General features: G+C 44.3%; 1 long non-coding RNA gene across 1 annotated transcript; it reads left to right on the forward strand.

The window, feature by feature from the left end:
* The first annotated feature begins 11376 nt into the window (after nucleotides 1–11376).
* On the forward strand, nucleotides 11377–24107 carry LOC140695140 (uncharacterized). The gene is made up of 5 exons (XR_012070838.1): nucleotides 11377–11578; nucleotides 20836–20983; nucleotides 22233–22292; nucleotides 23014–23208; nucleotides 23956–24107. It is a non-coding gene; the product is annotated as an uncharacterized lncRNA (long non-coding RNA).
* The last annotated feature ends 666 nt before the right edge of the window (nucleotides 24108–24773 follow it).

A 24773-nucleotide genomic window follows, 5' to 3' on the forward strand; every position in this document is an offset into this window, starting at 1 on the left:
CTCTTAGACATGACCAGGGGTCTGCACAAGACACGCAAGCTGCTGAGAATCCCGTCCCCACCACGCACTCTCCTGGTCTAGAGATTTGCTGGAATCCGTCAGATGTCAGTGCAGAAAGCATTTCCTCTCTGACACCTTCCCTACCTTCTAGAACACAGCCCCAGGCAGTGCAAGAGCCCCTCTGAACATATAGTATATATGATGCAAAGTGACTCTTACCAAATTGTTTTGAAAACCTATTTAAATTTTTCCCTTCCACGACACACTGTGATCTCCTTGAGGGATGGGGGGCTGTGTGGTATTTGTCTAGACAGCTAATGTCTGACATAGACCCCGGGCCATCGGAAACAGTCTGCTGACTCATCAAGAAGACTTGTCGTCTTTGCGATGTACGAAAGACTACATGCTCTCTGATCTTACACCATCCGGCAAGGGTCAAAATAATTTCACATAGAACTACAGAGGCAAAATATGTGTATTCTTTTCCTCTTTGTGAGCCCTAGATCATAGGCATCCTGGAACGGAGGTGTCACTCAAAGCTGTCTGTCCCCTAGGCTGTTACGCCCAGCTTCAACATATTTTTTGAAGTTGTAGGGATACGTGTACATCACCCCGTCTTAGAGCAAATGGTGCTTCAGCCTGACCAAGTTTAATGTCCATATAAAAATCAGAAATCTTCCAAACTGAAGCCTGAAGAAACATTTCCCTTTTCTCCTTCCAGTCTGTGTGTCATCTGCACCCCACATCCCCACTGCTCATCTGCGTCAGGCCACGTTCTATCTAGAAACATTTCCGATGGGACACTTGGACAAGAACTAATTACAGCAGTAATGAAACTGGTCCCATGAACGTAGGCTCTGCACAACAAGGATGTTTGACGGGAGGCCTCAGCCGCGGCCTGCAGGGTCTGTTCACGTTTTCTGCCTGGCTTCCCTGCAGATGTTGTGCAGAAAATGAAGCCTGCAGTTAAAGTCATAGAAGGCCTAAGAAATCCAGAATAATGGAGTGAGATTCATCTCCTTGGGAATATTTTTGAAAACCATCCACTAATAAGAAGAAATTTAAGAGGTTCGTTTCAGAGCAGATGATGTCCAACTGCAGGTGGGTCAGTTTTGTCATTGTTGCTCGCTAGTTGGCTTTCTGCTGCTTCTAACACGCCGCTTTTAAGAGAAGTGGCCTGAGTCGGCCCTCAGAGCAGAAAGGTGAGCTGGGCCTGGAGACAGCCAAGCTCCTCTGCTGTGTAGTGACCCGCTGAGAAGGAAGGGTTGGCCCAGGGCTTCCTCTGACTCTCTCCCTCAGTTATAAACTCTATGAAGGGAAAATGGAACAAAAATCTTAATTCAATATGGAATTGTCAAAGTATAAAAATAATTGTCTTTGGAGGGGATGGTATAGTTCAAGGGGTAGAGTACATGCTGGATTCAATTTGCGGAACCTCAATGTAAAAAGATAATAAGAAAAAATCTTTAAAAAAAGAAAAATAATGAAGAAGAAAAGAGATCTCAAACAACCCCAGTTTAAAAAGAAAAAAAAATTCCTTTAAAAATAGTAGTCAGCTAGGTCTTTTGCTAGATTAGGAGTTTGGGATTAACAGGTACACACTACTATGTATAAAATAAATAACCAACTCTCAGGTCCTTAATAAATTATTTCAACCTGAATCCTTTTTCTTTTTTCCCCTAAGCAACCCGTGGAAGCCTCTGAAATTCTCATCTTATAAAAGAATTCATTTAAAGGTGGTTTGAAAGTTACTGGTTAAAACAGTTATTTGTGGTTCCATGAATATAGGTCTAGTAAGAAAGACAGACAGTAAACCAGTAAGCAAATAAATATATGATGTACTACCAGGTACTAATAATTGCCACAAAGAAACATAAAGCATTTTAGGAGGGAAAATGTTTGAATAGGAAATATGTGCATGCTATTCTAAATAATCTGGTCAGATAAGTCCTCTCTGAGGGTAAATAATTTGAACAAAGTCCTGAATAAAGCAAAAGAATAAGCCACGTATGTAACAGACAAGAAAAGCCTCCCAGGCTGGAAGAAGTGTAAGTACTAGACTTGGAGTTAGAAACGCAGCTGTCCTGGTGGGGACCATCGGGGCGGTGAAGATGGGCTGGAGCAGAACGGTGAGAGCTGAGGCTGCAGAGATCGGTGAGGGCCCGGATCACATAGGGCCTTGGTAGGGACTCTGGATATCCTTCTGAATACAATGGAAAATCACAAAAGTATTTTGCAATGCGGAACAACTTGATCTGATTCATACTTTAATAAGACCGTTGTGGGTAACGTATGGGGAATAAGCAATGGAAGCAGGGCAAGGTAAGCTGATGGGAAGCCAGTGGGAAGAGTACTGCTGACCTGGAGAGAGACACCGAGGTTGGACTGGGATGATGGCGGGAGACGGGCAGAAAGGGGGACACGAATTAACAGTAACGGTCACAGGCCTTAATGCTCGAGTTGGACACAGACACAGAGTGGTACAGGGTGATGGGTATGTGATATTTGGGGATGAGCCAAAGTTTTTGTGCAGAGACCTGACAGGAGAATAAAGTGGGGATGTTGACGTCGGTAAGAAAGGTTGGTGGGTTTTGAATTCCCCCTAGAGTCGCGTCTGTTTCTCTGTATATGACGTCAGCCGAGCAGGGATGGGTGTTCCTACTTCTGCAGAGAATTGCGTGTCCTCCTCATCGACTAATTCGAGAGGCCGACCTGCCCATCCAATTGCAACATCTTGAATCTGCTTCTTTCTATCCAGGAGGAGATTTCCAACTAAGATGCTAATCAAAAATTCCCGTGTCCAGAGTTAGAGATGTGTGCCTTTGGGAGGATCTCAGAGATGCCTCCACAGAGGCTCGGTGTGCTCTCTCTCCCTCAGAGAACACAGTTCCCTTCAGCCCACTGGGTCTCAGCAGAGAAGATTTCACACATAGCCCCTCTCAGGCCCTGGGGACCAACCTCCCGCTTGGCCGAGCTCTGAAAATGAGCACGAGTTCCGGGCAAAGGGCCTTCTCCAGGAGGCCATCTGGCAGATTACATGAGGACAGTGTACAAAAGGGTGGGAGGGTTGATGGTATAAATGCATTTTAATTTTTGCTCTGAAACTGATTCTGTCCTTCTGTTTTGTTAAGCAAGTGTTCTTAGGCCAGACATGATTCTCCTTTTTTCTTTATATTTGATCATCCAAGAGGTTTAGATAGGGGATTTGTTTTAGGGTAAGAATCTTAAAAAAAAAAAAAACCTTGCAAATAGCGTCTTGTTAGGCATTTTGACAAGTGAATTCTCCAGGCAGTATTGAACCCCCTTGTTCCTCCAGGGGGTCTCCAAAGGTATACATGTTCCAAATCTGACCCAAAACCAATGAGACTTTTCTTTTTTTTAAGAACTTCACCATGGGCAAAAGATGTCACTAAAGAAGGTGAGAAAAGAGCAGGTCCCCATAATCAAGAGTCCCTCCCAAAGAGCCCACAGAAGTAAAGAGGAGATGAACGAGAGAAACGTTTTATTTATACACACGCAGGAGCCAACCAGAAAAGTACCTACCATGTTAAATGGTGAAAGTTAAAGGCTTTTTTATCAACCTAACTTAATAGGGAAAAGGGAAAGGAGAGAATTGGCTTCCATGACAGGTTTTCTTCTGCATCTTTTGAATCTCAGTTATTTTCAGCTTAAAGAGGTTTTGTATTAACCGTGGGTTCCATCTGACTTTCCATTCCTCGAACTTTGTTCTTCTTTTTCAAGATTCACTCATGTATTCTGACCCCCTGGATTTTCCACGTGAATTTTAGATTGATTTTCAATTCCTGCAAAATACCACCTGGGATTTGGGTAGGCATTCTTTGAATCCTTAGATCTATTCGTGGACCTTTGCCATCTTAGTAGAATGAAGCCTTCTGCTCCATGAATATGGGATTATTCTCTTTGAATTTAGGTCTTAATTTCTCTCAAAAGACTCTCTCATCTATTGTAGTCTTCAGTGTCCAAGTCGGGTACTTCTTGCTCACCTGTATTGGATGCTGATTCAGAAGAGACACGACCTCCTGGAGAACCTCTGCTTCCACTGAGCTGAAATGGAACTGAGTCCTGAGAAGGCTTTAAATTCTTTTAAAAATAGGATTAATGTACTTTAATTACTCCATAGATGAGTAATGAATGGGTCACATTAGCATAGGATTTTAATCCTTTTAGAATTAGTAGAGTAATACAGACACAGTACAAAAAATTGAAATATTGCCTAAAAAAGAAGTGATTTGTAATTCCCACCCACAGCGGTGTCTGTCATGAATGATTTGGTGCTTATGTCTCAGTCTCTGTGTCTCTCAGTATGTCTCTCTCCATCTCTGTCTCTCACACACTCACAATCAGATCAATTTCCATCTATATTGATTTCACACACATGTGGTCGTGCAGATGGGACCCTGGATGCAGAGAGTGGTTCTGCATACTTCCACCCTGAGGCCTCCCTTGACATTGGGTTGAGACCAGGCACCCACTTTTCCAACTGAACAGCATTCATTCATCCACATGAACCAGAACGAATGGACCCCATCCCCTCTCCATCAATATTATTGTTGCTTTAATTCCGACTGTTTCAACCAGTGCTGTGATGAACACCCTTGAAAAGGCATCTTTGAATAGGTGTGTAAGGATTTTAGCGGGATGAACTGTAAGTATCAGATCTTCTGAGGAAGAGATGCATCTGTCGCCCTTTGATGCGTCCTGCACCCTGTTCTCCTGAAGAGGAGCGTCCCTTCACTCTTCCCTCCAGGGGATCTGCTGGAGCCTCTGCCTGCTTACATTGTCACCAGGGCTGGTTGTCACCTGACTAAAGAACCGCCAGTGTGTTGGTGACCAATGCTGTCTCTGCAGTGTTTCCGTCTGCCTCTGTTCTCACCTGAGAGGTCAAGCATCTCTAACACACACTGGCCACCTGCATTGCCTCTCATTGGAACTGCCCATGCCTGTTCTGTTTCTGTTTAGAACACTGAGTTTCAAAAGGATTTTGGACTACAGGAATGGGAAAAATTTCTCCAACCTTGGGTAATGAGGAATGCATTTTCCAGGTTGTGGTTTGCCTTTCAAGCAATTTTTCTGGGCTTTTACTAATTTTTTTGATTCGTTTGGTTTTGTTTTTGCCACAGGAAGAGCTAAGCATCTCCCTTGTGTCTTCTGGCTGTGGTGTCACAGGGGGAACAGCAGTGTCTACCCTGAGATTATGCACAGAGTTACCAAAAGGGCTTCATTTTGTGCATCACATCTTTAATCCCCCTGCATATCCCCTGAAAATAATAAAAATGCTGTTCCAAGTGAAAACAAACAAAAATCCTCAGCCCCAGGTGAAAACATGTGGGCAGGAAGGAAAAAATCCTTTTTTAAAATTTCATTGGCAGGGAACAACCAGTAGAGGTAAAGACACGCAAAGAGAAAGAGGACTTGGGGTTGTCAGGGGCTGGGTGAGGAGGGAGGGGAGTGCATGCTCTGGATCCAAGGTTTCACTTTGAGGAAAGAAATAGTGTGAAACTAGATGGTAGTGATGGTCGCACAACATTGTGAATGCCCCTAATGCTCCTGAATTGCACAATTTAAAAGGGGAAAAGTCTACATTTTATTACATGAAACTCTAAAAAGAAAAATAAAGGATGTCATAAATGATGTGAAACAAGCAAAGGAAACTAAAGAAAATGAAACAAAAACATCTCCAGCGGAAGGGACGTCAAGTTTGTGGGGGGACTGACGGTGGAATTTTGGAGAACATTTTGGAGAAGAAGGTGTGGGTGGGTGCAGAAGGGGCTCTACCCCAGGTGGTGGTGATGCCTGAACTGTTTCTCCGTTGCCCAGCAGTCCAGCTGCAGACGCAGGTTCAGGAGGAGCTGCAGGAGCGGCAGGAGGGAGCTCGAGGTCTCCTGCAGGATCCAGTTCGTCCCATTTTTGGTCTCTGACATCTTCCCCTGCCCCTGCCTCCTCTGTAACTATTGGAAGTGGAGAGAGTTTTAAGTCTTGTGGAAGATCTCATGCTGTGAGAGAGGAAAAATTTACGCACCTGCCTCCCTTTCCATGTGCCTCTACAAGGACAGAAATCTTCCCAGAGCTTTCCAGACAGCTCCCACCCAGAAAGTGCCCACAGGATGTATTCTGTGACTGAATTTTTCCAGACAGGTGTTCTGAGGCCATTCTTTTTTCTGGTCCCAACAGTAGCCTCTAGGGACACCTCCCTGTGTGGCCCAGCCTTCGCCCCACCCTCACCTACACACATACACCAGCCCTGCTTTTTTGACCTTTGGTCTCTGCTTCGGGGGCTCCTGGTCCTCCACCTGACTTGCAGCGAGGTGGGCACGGTGCTCCAGGTCAGACCAGGGTGTGCTGAGCTACCCGTCAGCCCCGGGTAGGTCCCTGGGAGAGCCCTGGGTGATGTCTGGGTCGGAGGCCTGCCCCACTGATTTGTGGGCCATGGTGGTGGGGACCCCTCCATATCCAGACCCACCAGGAGTCTGCGCTGGCCCTCAGAAGAGTGACACACCAGTCCTTCACTTGGGGAGGGGGCGTTGGTGTTCTTATTCATCAGCTTCTTTTCAACATGTGGTATCTGGCTCTGCAATGATAGTGACCAGCAGCTGACCCAGCATGGAAGTCTCAGAGTCCTTCCCGGCCAGGAACACTCCTGATTCTGTAGACTCTACCCTCTGCTGCTAGATCAGACCGGAACCTTGTTCAGCGCAGACATCCGGGAGGGAAAATGCATACCCAGAGAGCATGGGCTCCACCTCGGGCGGCAGGACCCTTCCCCGGCTCTCCACATCCCAGCCAGCCAGCTTTGTCCTGGGCTGTCTACGTGACCGGGCCCCCAGGCCTCTGTCCTGCTCTTTCTTGAGGCAGATACCCATCCCCAACATGACTGCTCCACCTCCACCAGGCAGGATGGGGCCGTGTGGCTACCTGGATGGGATCTGAGTGGTGGCCCAGCCTGGGGGGGCCTGCCCTGGGCCTCCCTGTGTTACCTTTGGGTCTCTCTGGCCAAAAGGCCAGAGGCGCCTTGGGTGAGACCTGACCCAGTGCCGGCAGCGTTGGTAGAGACCCTCGCTGCGGGCTTTCTGGGGCCTGCGGCCTCAGGATAATGGGATGCAGCAGAACATGCCTCTGTCTCCAACCAGGTGAGCTGAGTAGGGACTTCTCTACAGAGCGGGTGCCTGGTGACTTCGGTTCCAAGTTCTGTTGGGCTCTATTGCCAGGGAAGTGAGGTCACTTCCTGGGGTCCACTTCTCCAAGCTTCCTCCTGACACAAAGCTCCTCAAGGGCCTTTCTGGGCTGCCAATCTCTCATTTCTCACTCCATGCCATGTCCACACACAGTGACACCAACTCAGCCCCCCCCCATAGCCCTGGGGAGGCCTGGATGCAACCAGTGCCGCAGCTCTGAAGACACAGCTGGGTTCAGACCTGGCTCCCCCTACTCAGCAGTGTTATCATCCTGGACAAGCCACGTGCCTCTCAGGGTCTCCCCAATCCCCCATCAGCACAGTGGGGATCATTCTGGCCCCTGCTTCCTAGAGAAGCCATCCTGTCTCTAGACCTAGAACCACCTATTGCAACTGTCACCCCCACGGGCTGGCATCACAGGGAGATCGTGCACAGACTCAGCAAAGGAAGGAACCCACAGAGGGCTGGTGGAGTGCAAAGCACACCCCACACAGGCCGGGGTCTGCCCTGGGGTCTGGAGAAAGTCACTTTCCTTGCTGCTTGCTTCCCCGCTCCCAGTCGTGAGACCGAAATTAAATACAACTCTGACATTGTCCGCTCTGGCATACAACCTCCTAGGTCATTCTGTCATGTTGACATACAGGCCCAGTGTCCCATCTCGGCCTCTGTGGTGGGCTGCCCCACAATGGCTTCCTATTTTTTGCCTTCTGTTCCCACACCCTTGTGGGATCCCCACACCCTCCCCTGGAGGGTGGATCGACTTTGGGACCAGGTTCTGACACATAGACTGACTTGTGAAAATGTATGTGAGTTCCACTCATTACCAGCTCCAGTGTTCCTTCTCTCTGTCTCTGTCTCTCAGTGCCTCTCTGAGTTGTCTCTCTCTCTGTTTCTCTGTCTCCCCCTGCTTCTCTGTGTTTCAGTCTGTCTGTCTCTTTTCCTGTATGTATGTGTGTATATATTTATGTGTATATGTGTGTATTTATGTGTGTGTATTGTACGGGTCCAGGGCAGGTCACTTCTGAAAATCCCTTGACGACATATTGATTATTTTGAATTCATGTTACTGAAGAAACATTATCTTTGAAAATTGTCCAAGCACTTTGGTGGGATCTTCTCTAAGGCTCAGCACTGCTAGGGAAGGGATGCACCTGTGGCACTTTGATGCATCCTACACCTTGTTCTGCAGGAGAGGAGCGTCCATTTGCTCTTCCTTCCAGGGTACCTCCTGGGGCCTCTGCCTGCTCACGTTGTCACCAGGGCTGGTTGTCACCGGGCTAAAGACCTGCCAGGGTGATGGTGGCCAATGCTGTCTCTGCAGTCTGTCTGTCTGCCTGTGTCCTCACCTGAGAGGTCAAGCATCTCCAGTACAAACCGGCCACCTGCACTGCCTCTCGTTGGAACTGACTCTGTGTGTTTTGTTTCTTTTCAGAACACTGGGCTTCAAGAGCTTTTTGGACCACAGGGATGTGAAGCTTTTTTCTGATCTTGGGTCATGAGGAAAGGTTTTTCCAGGCTGTGGTTTGTCTTTCCAGCTGTCTTTCTTGGCCTTTGTTTTCTGCTTTTGTTTGGATTTATTTTGCCACAAGAAGAGCTAAGCATCTCCCTTCTGGCTCTGGTTTCACACTTAGAACAGCAGTGCCTACCCCGAGATTATACACAGAGTTACTAAAAGGGCTTCATTTGGTACGTCTCATCTTTAATCCATCTGGACTTTCCTCTCAAAATACAAAAATGCTAATTCACGTGAAAACAAAAAAAAAATAATTCACCCGTCCCTACTTAAGATATGTGGGCAGACAAACCAAAAAAAAGCCACCTTTTATACGATTTCACTGATAGGGAACCTCCAGGATACGTAAAGACATAGAGAGAGAAAGGGGATTAGGGCTTGTCATGGGCTAGGGGAGGTAGGACGTGGGGTGCTCTTTGTATACAAGCTTTTACTTTGAGGAAGGAAATAGTCTGAAACAAGTGGTGCTGGTCTCACAGCACTGTGAATGCAATTAATGCTCCTTAAAATTGCACAATTTAAAATGGGAAAAGGCTAAACTTTATTCTTATATACTTAAAACAAAAATAGAATATAGTATAATAGAAAAGAAAAAATCTGACTCCATAGAAGATCTGTCCTTTTGGATTTAACCCTTTGCCCTCTTTTCTAGGCTTAGTTTTACTAGCTCTGCACCTTTTGTAAAATAATGTTGCCTTTAGCCTTAAATATACAGAAGAGCCTACTTTCAAGGCTTTGATTTTTTAAGGATATTAACACTTTTGCACTTATATAAAGACAACAGGTTGTAGAATAGAAAACTACTTTTGTTTTGTTAGGGGATTTACAGAGGCACTATGACCTGGTCTACGTAAACAGCTGTACACCAAGATAATGGCGGACTAATATCTTGGAGAACCATCTTCCCCATGTCAACTTCAGGCTCCTTTTCTACTAAAAAGGGGAGGGGTTGGTTGTTGCAAACTTGTTGGTGTAGGAATTCTTTGTTCTTGGAATCCTTTGCAGCTGTCCACGTGGGTCAGATCATGGTGTTCCTGCAAAACCTGCAACAAAACAAATTTTTCTATTCTGCAACTTGTTATCTTTATAGGAGTGCAAAGTGTTAATATCCTTAAAGCTCAGACTTTTGAGAATAGGCTCTCCTGTTTATTTCAGGCTAAAGGCAACACTGTTTTACAAAAAGTGCAGAGCTTGCAAGTCTAAGCCTAGATAACACGGCAGAGGGTTAAAGGAAAAGGAACAGATCCAATATGGAGTCAGATTTGTTCTTCTCTATTACAGTGACTTTTGGTGAGAGCTAAGTGGATGATTCCTGGGTGGGTCCTCCACTGTCCCAGGCTGGATTTCAGGCAGGATCCCTGCCAGATTCACCATGATTTTGGACCTAATCTACCACAGAGAAACTGAAAATTATTGGATTAAAATTACCTTTCAAAATCCCTTCAATTGCCTGTAAACTATACCACAGCAGGGGATGTCTCATTGGCCAGTCAACTGCCAGTCTCCCCTGATGCAAGGGACAAGCGTTGCGGCAAGATCCATGGTGGCCTGGCCAGTGCACCTTCCTACTTTGCTCTAAAGCTTTGGCTTCCTCACTTTGACACTTTAAAAGCTCCCTTCCCTCTTCCCTCTGGCCTGGTGTGAATGAACAAGTTCCCTGCACCCACCTGTGCTGAGTCCATGCCATGCACAAAGCCCCATGCACACAGCCCACCATCTGATGTCTAACCCTGGGATTAAGTGCATACTCTGAACTCCCCCACCCCAAAGGTCCGCGTGCCCAGTGCCTCCGCCCTAGGAGTCCAGATCACCATCAGGACCATCAACCACCGAAAGCCCAAGGCCAGTGGCTGGCAGACTGGGATCAACCTGACCCATCAGGTCAGTTCAGGCACAGGCTGCGGGGATCAGGGTGCCAAGGCAGGAATTGGAACCACCTTCATCCCAGCCTGCCTCACCCTGTAGCCTCAGACATTAACTCTGAAGGTGCACACTAGGCTCGATCCCCCACTGGTGGCAGTAGTCATCATTACTGGAGCACGGATTTCCCCACCCCAACCACAGGGTGAAGGGTGAGTGAGTGAGCTCAGGGTAGGGGTGCACTCAGATTTAAGGGGATCCCATGGTGTGGGGGTACAGGTTGAGAGGTGTGGGGCCCGATCAGAGTGGAAATGACCTGGCTGAGAGGTGAGGGGGATAATTTCAGGATGTTGGGTGTCCTGTGCTGAGGCATGAGGGGTAAGCTTGTGGGTGTAGGGGCCATAGGTTAGGACCTAGCAGGATGGAGTGTCAGGGCAGGGACCATGGTGTGAGGAGAAGGAGCCCTGTCTTCAAGGTCTGGTGGGAGACTGGGCCTGGCCAGTGGTGGGAGGGTAGTAACAGGGAGGGGAAGTTGAGCAGGGAAAGTGGGGCTGGGTGGGTGAGGCCTGGCCTAGGGCAGTCGTGGTTCTAGTTCAATGCCAGGACCCAGTCGGTGGCTGGGTGAAGGCTCTGGGGATGGAGACCCGGCGGGACAAGCAGGAGGGGCCCCACCTGGCTCCTCCCGGCCCCAGCGGCCAGGGCCGGTAAAGCAGGAGACCCACCCGAGCAGTTTGCGCTGCGGGCGGGAGGAGGAGGGGCGCGCACGCGCAGACGGACAGACGCGCGGACGCCGGAACCCACCCAGAACGCGTGGAAGCTGGCGGCAGCCGGTTGCTCCTGGACCAGCTCCTGGAAGAGGAACACGGCCTGGGGCCTGGGCCGCCGCTTGCCCGCGGCTCGGCTGCCGCTGCCGGACAGTTAAGAGGGCGCTGGTGGGGGCGCGCTGCTGGGGGAGCCGGCGGGTGACGCCTGGGCTGTGCAGCTGAGGAGGCGCCCAGGGAGGGGTGCGGAGGTGAGGTCCCGGCCGCGCGTCCCGTTAGGACCCTGAGGCGGGTCCCAGCCGCCGCTGTGGTTCGTGGTAACCCCGGTATTAGTAGTTCCTGAACACCGTGTTTTTGCCGCCGCTTATACACGGGTTTAGGAGAGCAGGTACAGCCCCGGGAGTTGGGAGGGCGCCGGACGGTTCCGGAGCATCTCCGACTGGCCCTCAGACGATGGCCTGCTCCTGGCAGGCGGGTGTGGTGCGGTCGCGGGGCCTCGGATGGAATGGGGACTGCCCCATGAGAGCCCCTGGATTTGCTCCCATCTTACCCGCGGCCTGACCTTGGTGGCGGCCTCTAAAGACCCAGGTTAGTGGGACTCAGGTTACAGGTCAGTCTGCTCCTGGGAGATGGGCTCGGTGCGATGAGTGTGCTGGGATGGCTGCAGCAGCAGCGGGAAATTGTTGCAACCCCCGCGCTCTCACAGGGCAGCCCCAATCCCGCCATCGCAGCTGCCGCCTTTCCCTGAGAGCACAGCACCCGCCTTCCAGGAGCAGGCTGACCTGTAACCTGAGTTCCACGAACCTGAGGCAGCAGAGGCCAAGCTCAGGCCATGCGCTGGGGAGTTTGAAGCAAATCCAAGGGCTCCCATGGGCAGGCCCCATAACCCGCCACTGCCTTCAACCACACCGTGCCCTCCTCCCGAGAGCAGGCTGACCTGCGGACCGTGCCTGGAGCAGCAGAGGCCGAGCCCTGGACAGGCCATGGGGGAGATGGGGGCAAGTCTACCAGCTTGCCAGGTCGCTGCCCATCTCCTTGCCGCTGCCCCAGGTTCGTGGATCAGTTGTTTTCAAGTCAGTGGTTTCCTGAGATGCAGGCGTGGTGCAGTCAGGTGGCGGGGGCTGCAGGGAGGGGTGCTGCCCCAAGGGGAGCAGGTGGACTTGCTCCCATCTCCCCTAGGGCCAGACCTGGGGACGGCCTCTGCTGCCCCAGGTTTGCAGGACGCATGTCATGTCAGCCTGTCCGTGGGAGGAAAGCTCAGTGTACTCGGGGCAGCCTCAGTGGCTGACAAGGATTTTAGAAGTGGGCTCTAGCCCAGCATAACTAACTCTCCTTTCTTCTCCTGCTTCCTCAGTTGGTGGCTGTATCAGCTTTTTCATTATAGGTTATTGCTAGATAATGAACATAGGTTTCTGTGCTATATAGAAGAAACTTAATTTAAAATCTCTTTTTATATATAGTGGCTGACATTTGTAAATCTCGAACTCCCAAATTTATCCCTTCCTATCCCCTTTCCCTGGTAACCTTGATTGTTTACTAAGTCTGCAAGTCTGTTTCTGTTCTGTAGATGAGTTCACAGTGTCTTTTTCTCTCTTTTTTTACATTGCACATATGAGTGGTATCATTTGGTATTTTTCTGTTTCTGGCTGCTTTCACTTAGAATGACGATCTCTAGCTCCATCCATGTTGCTGCAAATGGTTTTATTTTGTCCTATTCATGGTAGAGTAGTATTCCAGTGTATAAATATGCCACAACTTCTTTATCCAGTCATCTGTTGCTACATTTAGCTTTCCTCCATGTCTCGGCTCTTGTATACAGTGGTGCTGTGAATACTGGTGTGCAGGTATCTTTTCACATTGGAGTTCTTTCCAGTTATATACCCAGATGTGGGATTGCTGGGTCATAGGGTAAGTCTACTTTTAGTATTTTCAGGGATTTCCATGCTTTCCATAATGACTACACCAAACTAGATTCCCACCAGCAGTGTAAGAGGGTACCCTTCACTCTACAGCCTCTCTAGCATTTATCATTCATGAACTTTTGAGCGATGGCCATTCTGAATGATGGGAGCTGATACTTAATTATAGTTTTGATTTGAATTTCTCAGTTTATTAGTGATATCGAGCATTCTTTCATGTGCCTATTGGCCATTTGTGTCTTCATTGGAGAAATGCTTGTTTAGGTCTTCTGCCTATTTTAAGATTGAGTTGTTTGTTTTTTTGTTATTAAGTTGTATGAGCTGTTATATATATTCTGAAAATTAAGCCTCTGTTAGTCGTATCATTTGCAAATATTTTCTCCCATTCGTAGGTTGTTGTTTCCTTTTGTTTTACTTATGGTTGTCTTTGCTGTGAAGAAATTTATGAGTTTAATTATGTCCCTTTTGTTTATTTTTTCTCTTATTTCCATTGCCTGGGTAGATTACCCTAGGAGAATGTTGCTAAGATTTATGTCAGATAATGTTTTGCCTATGTTTTCTTTTAGGAGATTTATCATGTCTTGTCCATCTGCATCTTAAGCCTGTACTCAACATCTGGGCTTCAGTTTTGAATTTTGAGCTTCTTAGAGAAAACCTACTCTTAGCTCATACGTCAGATTCAACATGTCTAAAGCTGATTTCATAATCTTTTTTCTTGCAGCGTCTCCACTTATTCAGTGGGATAATCATTCTTTCGGTCTTGAATACGCAAAGGCTTGGAGTGGTCTTTGATTTATCTTTCTCTCACCACCCTCCACATTTTGTCAGCTTCTTGAACTGTATGTTTTTTGGTTTCAAGTGTCTATTCTGATTGCTGATACTCTGATGAAGAGCTTTCATCCCTGATACATGAATTTTTCCTTCTGCTGAATTCTTGGATATTCTCTCCCCCCCTTTCAGTCAACCTACAGTTTTGGTGCTCCCACATCTACAGTCAAGTCAAAGACTTAACACAACCAGATCTCAGCCAGGGAGTCTCGACCCTTCATCATTTTGGACTTACCTTATTTGTTCCAATCATTATGTAACTTAGCCTCCTAGGGTAACCTGTGCCTTATTAAAAACCAGGAGTCACCAGCCTTTTCCTATCCAGTCCTCAGTTAAAACAGCTTAGAATTGCCCTGAGAACTAGTTGGAGCCCCATCCCCTTCATAGAGTCTTCCCTATTTATTCCAAATACTTCTAGCTCCTCTTTGTATTCCTGTACTGTTTATGATCAGTAGTCTGTAATCTTGGATTTGAGTACTGACTTGGTACCATTCCTGGGTGGTTTCCAATGTGTCTCCTCACTTAGCTGGTAACTGGAGAAGACTCACTTGTTCAGCCTCCTTTATACCCCTCACCCTGCTTAGCATCGGGCAATAACAGGCATCCAGGCAGTGCTTACCTTCTTTATTTATTCGCAGTGGTGGTGGTGTGGATTATAGCTAATAACTATTAATTCAGTGTTGCAATTAAAAAAGAAAGCCAAGAAAATCCATAAGACTTTATCTCCATGTTCAGTTTAGTGCTTTACCTCAATAGTTTTCTTAAGACTGTGTTTACATTCACATAGTGTTCAGTGCTTGTACAGTTCCCTGAAGCAAGCAGGTGAGATGTCATTATGTTTGACTTTCATGTTACATTTCATATTGGATATATTTGTGCAATGACAAAACCTTCTTTTATAAGTAAACAGCCGGAAGCCCAGAGAGACTAAGAGCCTATCCCAGGGTCACCTGGTTAGTGTTTGGCACAGGCCAGGACCGCAGTTCACATCTTCCAGCTGATCCTCTTCCAGTGCCTTTTCATTCCACTGCTGGGAAATGTAGCCCCATCAGCCAAACGGCCAAGTCACATTGCTGCCCCTTTACCTGCCAGTGATGGCAGTGCTTCAAAAAGTGGCAAAGGAAAGGTCAGAAATAGGAGTGATAAAAGACATGGAAGTGCTGGAAATGGATCCTCAACCTCCTCCTCCCTACTTGAGCGCCACACAAGTGTCCCACTCTGACAGTGCTGTTCATTGTTTATAACATAGCCTTAAAATCAGACTGATCTTTTATAGGACATGCTTTTATCCTGGTCCCTTTCCTACTAGTAGTCACCGTCATGGGCAGAAAGTGCCTGGCTGTGCTCTGTTTGTCACGTAGGTGGGAGGGAAAGTGGGAGAGGGAGTTGGTTGAACTGAAGCCGAGCTTTTTACAGCTCTGTTGTTCTAGGACCAGAGCAGTTCCACTCTTGCTTTCATCACCTCTCCACCTCCGAGTCCCAGCCACCCATTCCTGCCTGCTTCCCCACATGCCACATCCTGGGGGAGGACAGAGTGTTGGGCAATGCCCCCTCCGCCCTCTGCTCTGGGAGGTGCAGGAGTCTGCATTAACTTTTGAGCCGTTTTGGTAATTGGGCTTTTCCAGCTTTTCTAGACATCTCCTTTCCAGCTCTGAGAAATTGGAGATGTAACTTAACCATACATGGACTATACTAATGTATTCAGTGACATTAGTGTCATGTTGTCTATAATTGTGTTCTGTGACTGGATAGGAGGTTTTTTATCTCACAGGATGCTTCACATCTAATTCTAAAGTCCTAGAGGCTTGCAGGTGTAATCCAAGTTCTTACATGTCTGTAAGGTAGACATGAACATTATTTGATAATATGACCATATGTTCATAGATTACGGTTAGTCCACCGGCTCTGTATCTAATGAAAGTTTAAATACCAAACGCTTGAAGAAAATTTGCGGGCCATGTCTTTTTGCCTGTAAGTAGTTGCAAAAACTGAAATCACAACTCTACCACAAGCCACAGTGTTTCCCAGTAGAGAAAGCCCTCTAATTTTACAACCTCTAAGTAATGCAGTGGTTCTTTGAGTGAGATGAGGGATGCCAGAGTATTTTTTGGGACACTAGTGTGGCATGACAAGTATTCTGGGACTGGTTACAGTTGAATCTCTACTTCCTATATCCTGGACTGATTACAGAGGCAATGTTAGTGCGGTAACTATCTTGTGAATGCAAGTGTAGCTAGGAAGACAACAGAGAAAATAGAAGGGATATAAAGAAATGGAGGGACTTCATAGCAGTACAAATGGTGACTTTGACACCACCAGCTGCTGATGTGAACTTGGCAAGAATTTGTGAGAAGTGGTGGGTGTCATTGCAAGCAGGAGAGTCCTGCAGCTTTTGGGGTGAACAGGCAAAAGGGAGAGCAGATATGGTGGCTATCCAGGGGCTATTTTTGTCCTGAATGTGAAAATGTCCAGTCCCCTGTTCAATTTTGCAGCCACAACTTCACATGACTCAGGGCATTATTTCCACCAGAATACCATAAAAATATAAACAACCTCTGTTTCCCAAAGTGTTTGTTCTCGATCTGAGATGACTGTCCTGTGCTGGTAGGTAAGTGGGCGATGGGGTCTATTACATCACCCCCTTTCACTAGAAGTCTACCTCGCTGCTTTTCAACCTACTCCTAGAGGTGCTGTCATTCTGTTACACCTAGGCCTGTAAGACCGTCTTGCCTGAATCCTCACGTGAAGAGGGATGGTTATGTGCAGTTTTAAAAAATTGCTTGGGTCATGTGGTCCTTTGTTCCTTCCATTGGAAATCACTATTCCAGAGCAAATAGTATGCATCTATACAAACTATATTGTTTGTAAGATGTCTTTAGAGGTTTTGCAGTAGGTTTAAATATTTGCTTGGTGATGGCATCTTGATTGATTGAAGGAGGCAACCCTCACTAGGGGCATTGTGTGCTTTCTGTCTGAGAGTTCCTTTACTGGCAGCAGAGTGTTCGTAGGCAGAGTTAGAAAGTTACCTGATCTGAGAAGCCGAATTTGCCCACAGCTGGGAATTGGCGGAAGAGTCTGTTATGGAAGGAAAGCTTTAGGATTATCTGGTAGCAGAGTTCTGGGATCCAAACCCTGGGAAACCTCAGCTTTTGTAGAGTATGTTCTGTAACAATAGGCTATAGGATAATTTTTACACTTGTTATAGGATGTAGAGTTGGGGAAAGGCTTAAAAGTGCAAGAACCTTAAAAGAGAATCTCCGAATATTTTAAAGAAGACAGTTCTCAGAATGAGAGCTTTTCTGGAAAAGACTAGCTCTTCACTTCACAGGGGAAGCAGGGAGCAGGTGTAACTGCACTTACGGTAACTTAAAAGGTAAACCTTACCCTCCCACTTAGCTGTTTCCTGGTGTAGGTTCATCTCCCACATCTGTAGTTTTAGACCTGATGTGTCATTTTCTGGTTCTCCATTCTGCTTCTTAGTGTGAGACTGACCCAAAGTCACATAGCAATTGAAAAATTGCACAAAGGTCTTTATTGTTAAAAATGTGGACCTGTGGCAGGGTGCTGCATTTGCAAGTGACTTTCAGTACAGAGACCACTGAAAAGAATGCAGTGTTATTTCTTATTTTATTCCTTTAAGCCTTTGAATAGAAGGTTTTCTTTGCAGAGTGTCTGGAGTACATCAGAACAAGCAGGAACTAAAATAGCTTTAAGAAAGCTCCAGTATAGACGTTGCTTATAGTGTGGTATCTGTCTTATGTTAATTCTTTAAAGCAGGAAGTTGTAACTCTCAATTTCTTAAGCAAATATAAACATTCTTGACTCTTATTGACGTTCTTTGTTGGGTGAAGCTGCTTTTGCTTCCATTCTGAGCATTGAAAGGCCTTCTATGATACTTCTACCACTCCTCAGTATTTTATTTTCCCTCTGTTGTGAACTTGTTTTTAAACTTGAAGCATATATAAATATCACTAACTTGCTACATATGTAGATATTCTGTGTTACATACTCAGAAAGTTTGTGTACATCACACATATCTACATAATTCCCCCCTTTCCAACTGTGTTCCTGATGAAAGGATGGTGGGAAATGGCATTATGGGGATATGTCTTACAGTACACAGTGTTTCCCCTGTTCCCTCTACCATATCTGGATGTTCTTTCATCTTTCAGCTTCTAGACTTACTAGCTCTTTTTCTTAAGCCAGGTGTATCTCATCCCCCTGCGCACACACACATGTGTACACACACACACACACATTCTACTGTAGGGAGTAGTGTGCACCATCCAATTCTCCCACTCCAGCTCTGGACCCACCCACTGGAGGCAGTGTCTTGCACGAATTAATTTGTAAGTTGCTTTTTAAAACTCGAGTGGTCAGGAAATAGGACTGATATCCACACCTAGTAGGCAGGCCCTCAAGGACAACTTCTATGGTTAATGCCAGGTTATCTTAATGTTTGAGTACCTGGGTTTCATGTCTTCCTGTGCCACCTGTGTGACCCATGATTCCCACATTTCTGTCTCCTGCTAGAATTTTTCTCTCCAACTCTGGACTCTTACAATCTTCTGCTGATTTGACATCTTCACTTGAAACTCTGATATCTTAAAAGCAATATGTGTAAAAACTGAGCTCTTTGTTCTCCTACACCCCAAACTGGTTCTTCCTGCAACCTCCCCCATTCAGTTAGTGGAAACTTAATCCATCCAGCTGCTTGGGTCAAAAAACTTGGAGTTATTCTGACTTTCACTGACATACCACATGAATTCTGTCAATAGATCTGGTTTAACACTGCCTTTAAAACATATCCAGAACCCAGCCACTTCTCACCATGGTTCCTGCCTCCACTGCTGCTTCCCTACCCTGAGCCACTGTCCTCTCCTCCTGCACAGCCCTTCGCAGAGGCTTCCCTCCTTTCATCTCTGACCCGTTTCGACTATTCTCACCTGGCAGTCAAGTGAGCCTCGAAAACCTAAGTTAGATTGTGTCGTCCTTCTGCAGTGCCTCCCCATTTCACTCTGGGTAAAAGCCACAGTCCTTACAACGTCCTCCAAGGCCATACAGGATCTGCACTGACCCTTCTCCGCAGCTCCAGCCGTGCCCCCATTCTGGAACATGCGAAGTGCACGCTGGCCTCGGTGATGGTTATTCCGTCCACCTGGGACTTCTCACCTCCAAGTCTTAGTTCTAACCTCAGTCCTCAGTGTGGCCTGCTCTGGTATTTAATACAACATCACCCTCATCCCATACCCTAAACTCTCTTTACCTTGCCCTTTTTTGATTTTTCCATGGTTCCTCTTTCCTAACATGCCACCTCCTCTGCTGCTCTGTTGTGTGAATTGTCATCTCCACCCCCATCCCAGCTAGACTCCAACAAAGCTCCGTGAGGACAGGATTTTGTATTGTTTATTTATCTATTCCAACTGCCTAGACTAGTCCTGGGTACATAGTAGGCAATCAAAAATTATTTGCTGAATAAATTAAAAGACTATTTTAAAAATGAATCATCCTTTCAGGAATGGGTGAGGATAGGAAGCTGCATCAAGGACAATGGTGCAGTAAATAATGATATTTGCCTGTTGTTCTTTGTGTGATTTATATATGTGTTTTAGTCTTAATTTTGTATCCCAGTTTCTTAATTTAATATCTGTATTAAGGTGTAATTTACAGGCCATAAAATTCACACATTATAATTGTACAAGTCAGCCATTTTAGCTATTTCTAGATTTGTGCAACTTTTTCCTCACAAAGTCCCCTTGTGTCCGTCCATATGCAGTTTGCCCCCCCTCAGTGGCACCCTGATTTTATTTCTTTTTTTGTTTTGGCAATCACATCTCAAACGGATAATTTACACAGCAGTACTAATATAGCTTTGCACTTTTAGAAATGACACACTTAAATATGAAATTAGCGGTCATTGCTGAATGTAGGTAGCAGTATCAGACATTGGTGAGAAGAATGGACCTGAGTGTCAGACTGGCTGCAGTCTTACCCAGCTCCACCATTTACCAAGTTACCCAAATTATTTTCTGCCTCAAGCTCTTTATCTGTTATATGGGGGTAATAATAGCAGCTTACAGAGTTGTTGTGAGGATTAAGCAAACAGGGAAACAAAATTTAGTATAGTGGCCTGCTTATGTTATTACCTAAGAAATAGCCTTGCAGGTAGAGGGCAAAATTCAAATCAGTTTCTAAAGTATATGTAAAATATAATCCAGTTCCTGCCTGGTTTGTAAACACTTATGCCTACTGAAGAATTTAAAAGCAGGCTAATTTCCAACAGAAAAGATCATTTCTCAGCATTTCTTTCAAAGAGAGCTGCAAAATCACTTTTACTAACTAAATGTTCCATGCCCAACTCTGACAGAAATTTGACAACAGGGACGTAATTATCTACATTTTTGTTAAAATGATGCTGACCATCAGGAAGTGTTCTCAATTATATTTTAGCCTTTATGTTGAGAAATACTGTGAGACTTCTTCTAAATTAATGGGTGGGGGCATTCATTGTAGCTCTTGTAGCCTGATAAGCCTGCACTAAATTATCTTTTTTAAACTTTTAATTAAAGTAATAAATTAATTTTTTGCTGGGGGGTGGTAATTAGGTTTTTATTTATTTATTTTATTTTTAGAAGAATTACTGGAGATTGAACCCAGGCCCTTGTGCATGCTAAGAACATGATCTTTCACTTGAGCTATACCCTCCCCCCTAAATTATCTTTAATAAGGTCTTTTTCTCTGTTTCGTTACTTTATGTACAGAAGCACAAAGCAGGGTCATCAGAAGCCTCTCAATCACAAAGATGATAGTAGTGAAAAACATTGCGCAGTGACAGTGAATCCTTGGCATATGAAGAAAGATTGTAAAGTCCTGAATGAATTAAGAAGGTATTGTTACCTTAACATACATGTAAGCATGGCTCTCTTACCTTTATTTTTCACTTTATAATGAAAATAATCCCCACCTGTCAAGGTTGCTTTGTTTGATAGAGGGAATATCTAAACCCTTTTCTGCAAGTTTTTTAAATAAGTAAGAGCAGTTAATTTATCAGAAGTGTGAATGGTGTAATCTGGTCTGTGTAGTATGGTAGCCACCAGCCACATGTGGCTATTGTGAATTGAGATGTTCTATAAGTGGAAAATACATAATAGATTTTCAAGACTTTGTACAACAAAAATAATGTAAAATATTATTAATAAGTTTTAAAAGTGTCAATCACACTTTTGAAATGATAGTATATTGGATATTTTGGGATAAATGTAATTATTACTGGAATTAATTTCACTTGTTCCTTTTTATTTTCTAAATGGGATTACTGGAAAATTGTGAATTGCACTATGTTTCTGTTGACAGTGCTGGCTTCTAACTTATTGCAAATAATATGAAAAGAAAACTTTGATTAAAAATTTTGTAATTGAGTAGTTGATTTGCATCATATTAGTTTCAGGTGTACAAAACAGAGGCTCAACATTTTTATAGATTATATTCCATTTAAAGTCACCATAAAATAATGGCTATATTTCCCTGTGCTGTATGATACAGCCCTGTAACCTATCCATTTTATACTTAGTACTTTTTACCTCTCAATCCCCTAACCCCTTCCTGCCTCCCCTCTTCTCCTTCTCCCCATTGGTAACCACCAGTCTGTTCTGTGTACCTGTGAGTCTATTTCTGTTTTATTATAGTCATTAATTTGTTTTATTTTTTAGATATACATATAAGTTAATACATAGAATATTTGTTTTTCTTTCTCTGACTTATTTCACTTAGCATAATACCCTGTAGGTCCATCCATGTTATTGCAAATGTCATTATTTTATTTTTTACTGGCTGAACAGTATTCCATTTGTGTGTGTGTTCATGTGTATATATGCGTGTGTATATATATGCATACATGTATATATACATATATATATAATATATATATATATATATATATATATAATATACCACAACTTCTTTATCCAGTCATCTGTCAGTGAACATTTGGGTTGTTTCAGTGTCTTGGCTATTTTAAATAGTGCTGCTGTGAACATTGGGGTGCATGTGTCTTTTTGAATTAAATTTTTCTCCAAACATATATCCATGAATGGGATTGCTGGATCACACGGAAGTCTATTTTCATTTTTTTATGGAACCTCTTTTCTGTCCTCCATAGAGGCTGCACCAATTTACATTCCCACCAACCGAGTAGGAGGGTTCCTTTTTCTCTTAAAAGGTAAAAAATTCTCTACATTTACCTACTTTCCTTTCAGTTTAGGACACAGTTTGGCAAAAGCAAGATAGAATTTAATAGGAGTAAATACAGTATTTATTTTGAATGTCCATGAATTATGGATAGATATGTTATTGATGAGTTGGTTCCCTATTTTTGTAGGTGCAGATGTTTTTATAGCTTCACAGACATTTCAGTCTTGCAGAGAGAAAAATTTCTTTGTATTTTGCTGAACTTGTCCGGGTGTCTTTATCGGATTTGGTCCAGGCCTGCAGAGGTGAATACACATCCAAACCTGAACCATTTGAATGTCTGCAAGATATTAAGAGTCTAGAATATCAGATCTGGACTGTAACTCTGGTAAATGACATCAGTGACTGGACACAAGAAAACTCCATTTGAGGGCAAAACCTTTCATAAGCCAAAAAGGCTTTGAAACTGTGGCAAAGCCAGAGACTTTTGTGCGCCACTTATGGCCACAAACCCATGAGGACAACCACAGGCCTTCTGGAGTGCCAAGGAAATTCCATGTGAGGAGTCCAGCACTCACAGGAATCCAACAAGTCCCTGTCTGCCAGAGCACCTTCATTGCTACTGTGCTGTTTTGAGTAAATGTCTTTTCATCAGGTTCAAATTGGTTTGTTGTTATTTTTTTGCATAAAAAAACAAATTCTTGTTCCCTGGTGTAAGTAAATGCCTAACACTTTCTGATTTCTTTTGACAGAGAAAATATGAGCCTGTGGATCTAACCTCATCTGTGATGGTCTGCAGCTGGGAGCAACCAGATCAGTGTCAGTCCCCTTGCAGCCATTGGCTGGGAGCCTGCATGTTCCTTGGAATGGTATTTGAAACATGTCACACTAGCCGTGCCTTTGCTGTGGGCTGGGAGGCGAGTCAGTCAGAATCTGCATTATGGAATGTAAGTTTCAGATCCACAGCTAGGAGATCTTTTTTAATAGCCAGAGAATATAGTCATAAATATATCTATTAATGTATTTATGCAAGAACCTTTTTAAAGATTTTTTTATTATAAAAAGTTACCCCCAAAATTGAAAGTGAAAGAACAGTGGAATTAAAAACCATCTGTACCTTAATTATATATAAAGGATCATAAAATCCTTCTAAACTTTTTTTTGTTCAAATGAAGATATTTTTCCCTTCCAAAAAGGAAAATTATTATTTCACATTTTTTTTGTTTTCTCCTTTTATTATATATTCCATATCAATAAATATAAATCTTTTAAATCCCTTTTAATGGCTGTTTAACAATATATTGAACAGATATGTAAATAGTTCTAGGTTTCAGAAATTTAAAAAATTGTCATTACAATACCACTGCAAAGAATATTTTGGTGTTTCTATTTTTAGTTACTAATTTGGACTAAAAATTAACAAGTTTGCTTTTCTTTATCTAAAACATTGGTTATTTTATGAAGGAACTGTAAGGAATTTAAAAAACTTTTCAGTAATTTCAACAAAGAAATTATCTTTAAGGCAAAAATGTATGATGTAATGCAAATCTATTTTTATTATATCTTCACTTTTACCAGTGTGACATATGTGTGTGTTTGCACAAGTGCTTTAACTACCAGCAACGTAGGAAAAATCTGTATACTAAAAATGTGAAAATATTTTCCTGGTTTGTGTTTTCATTCTCCCAATATAGGTTTTGGATGACAAGCTTGTATTTCAAAAGTACACCCCCTGTGGGAGGTGTTCTGTACATACGCTGAGATACTGCACATAATATTGCCTCTGAAGCCCAATGATTTGAAAACCCGGTCCTCAGCCTTTGATAACTTCCGCTGTTTGATGAAAGTCCTCCAAGTGGATCAAAGTATCAACAACCGGAACAAGAGTTTTTCATTGCCCTATTTGAGAAGAGCTCCATGAAAGACTTTTATATTCAGGATAGAGATACATTCTTCAATCCAACCACCAGAAACCGCATTGTAAGTCTAAACCGAGTTTAGCTGCTGTCTTGGGGGTGATTTAGAACCTGCTGTTGAATTATCAGTGATTTGGTTTGGTTGGTTTGATTTGGTTTTTAAAAGCTGCCCATATAAAGGAAAAAAGAGAAAGAAAAGAAATATGCCTACAGATTCCTGTTAGGATAGTAAACAGTGGCTGGTTAGTTACCTTGTATAAGCCACAAGCTCTCTTAGAACATTTTTAGGTTTACTTCATCCTTTCTCAGATCAAGTATCAAGTAAGGGACAGTGTTAAAAAAAATTCAGGATTAACAGGTTTGTGAGCTCCAGGATTTGCAAGGCAGCTTTCCCTCCCCATGGTGTAAGTCAAATGGCAGAATTGAAAAAAAGCACCTCATGTATCCTCCGGTGTTAACAGGGAAAGGCTAAACTTCTTGACCTTGTTTCTTCCTGGGTAAAATGAAGATAATATATCAGGACGCGACAAGCTCATTTAAGGCAGGAAACATGTTGTCTTGTTCACTGCTGAATCTCAGGCACCGGGAAGGCTGAG

Source organism: Vicugna pacos, unplaced genomic scaffold (assembly GCF_048564905.1).
Source record: "Vicugna pacos unplaced genomic scaffold, VicPac4 scaffold_157, whole genome shotgun sequence".
Taxonomy (NCBI): domain Eukaryota; kingdom Metazoa; phylum Chordata; class Mammalia; order Artiodactyla; family Camelidae; genus Vicugna; species Vicugna pacos.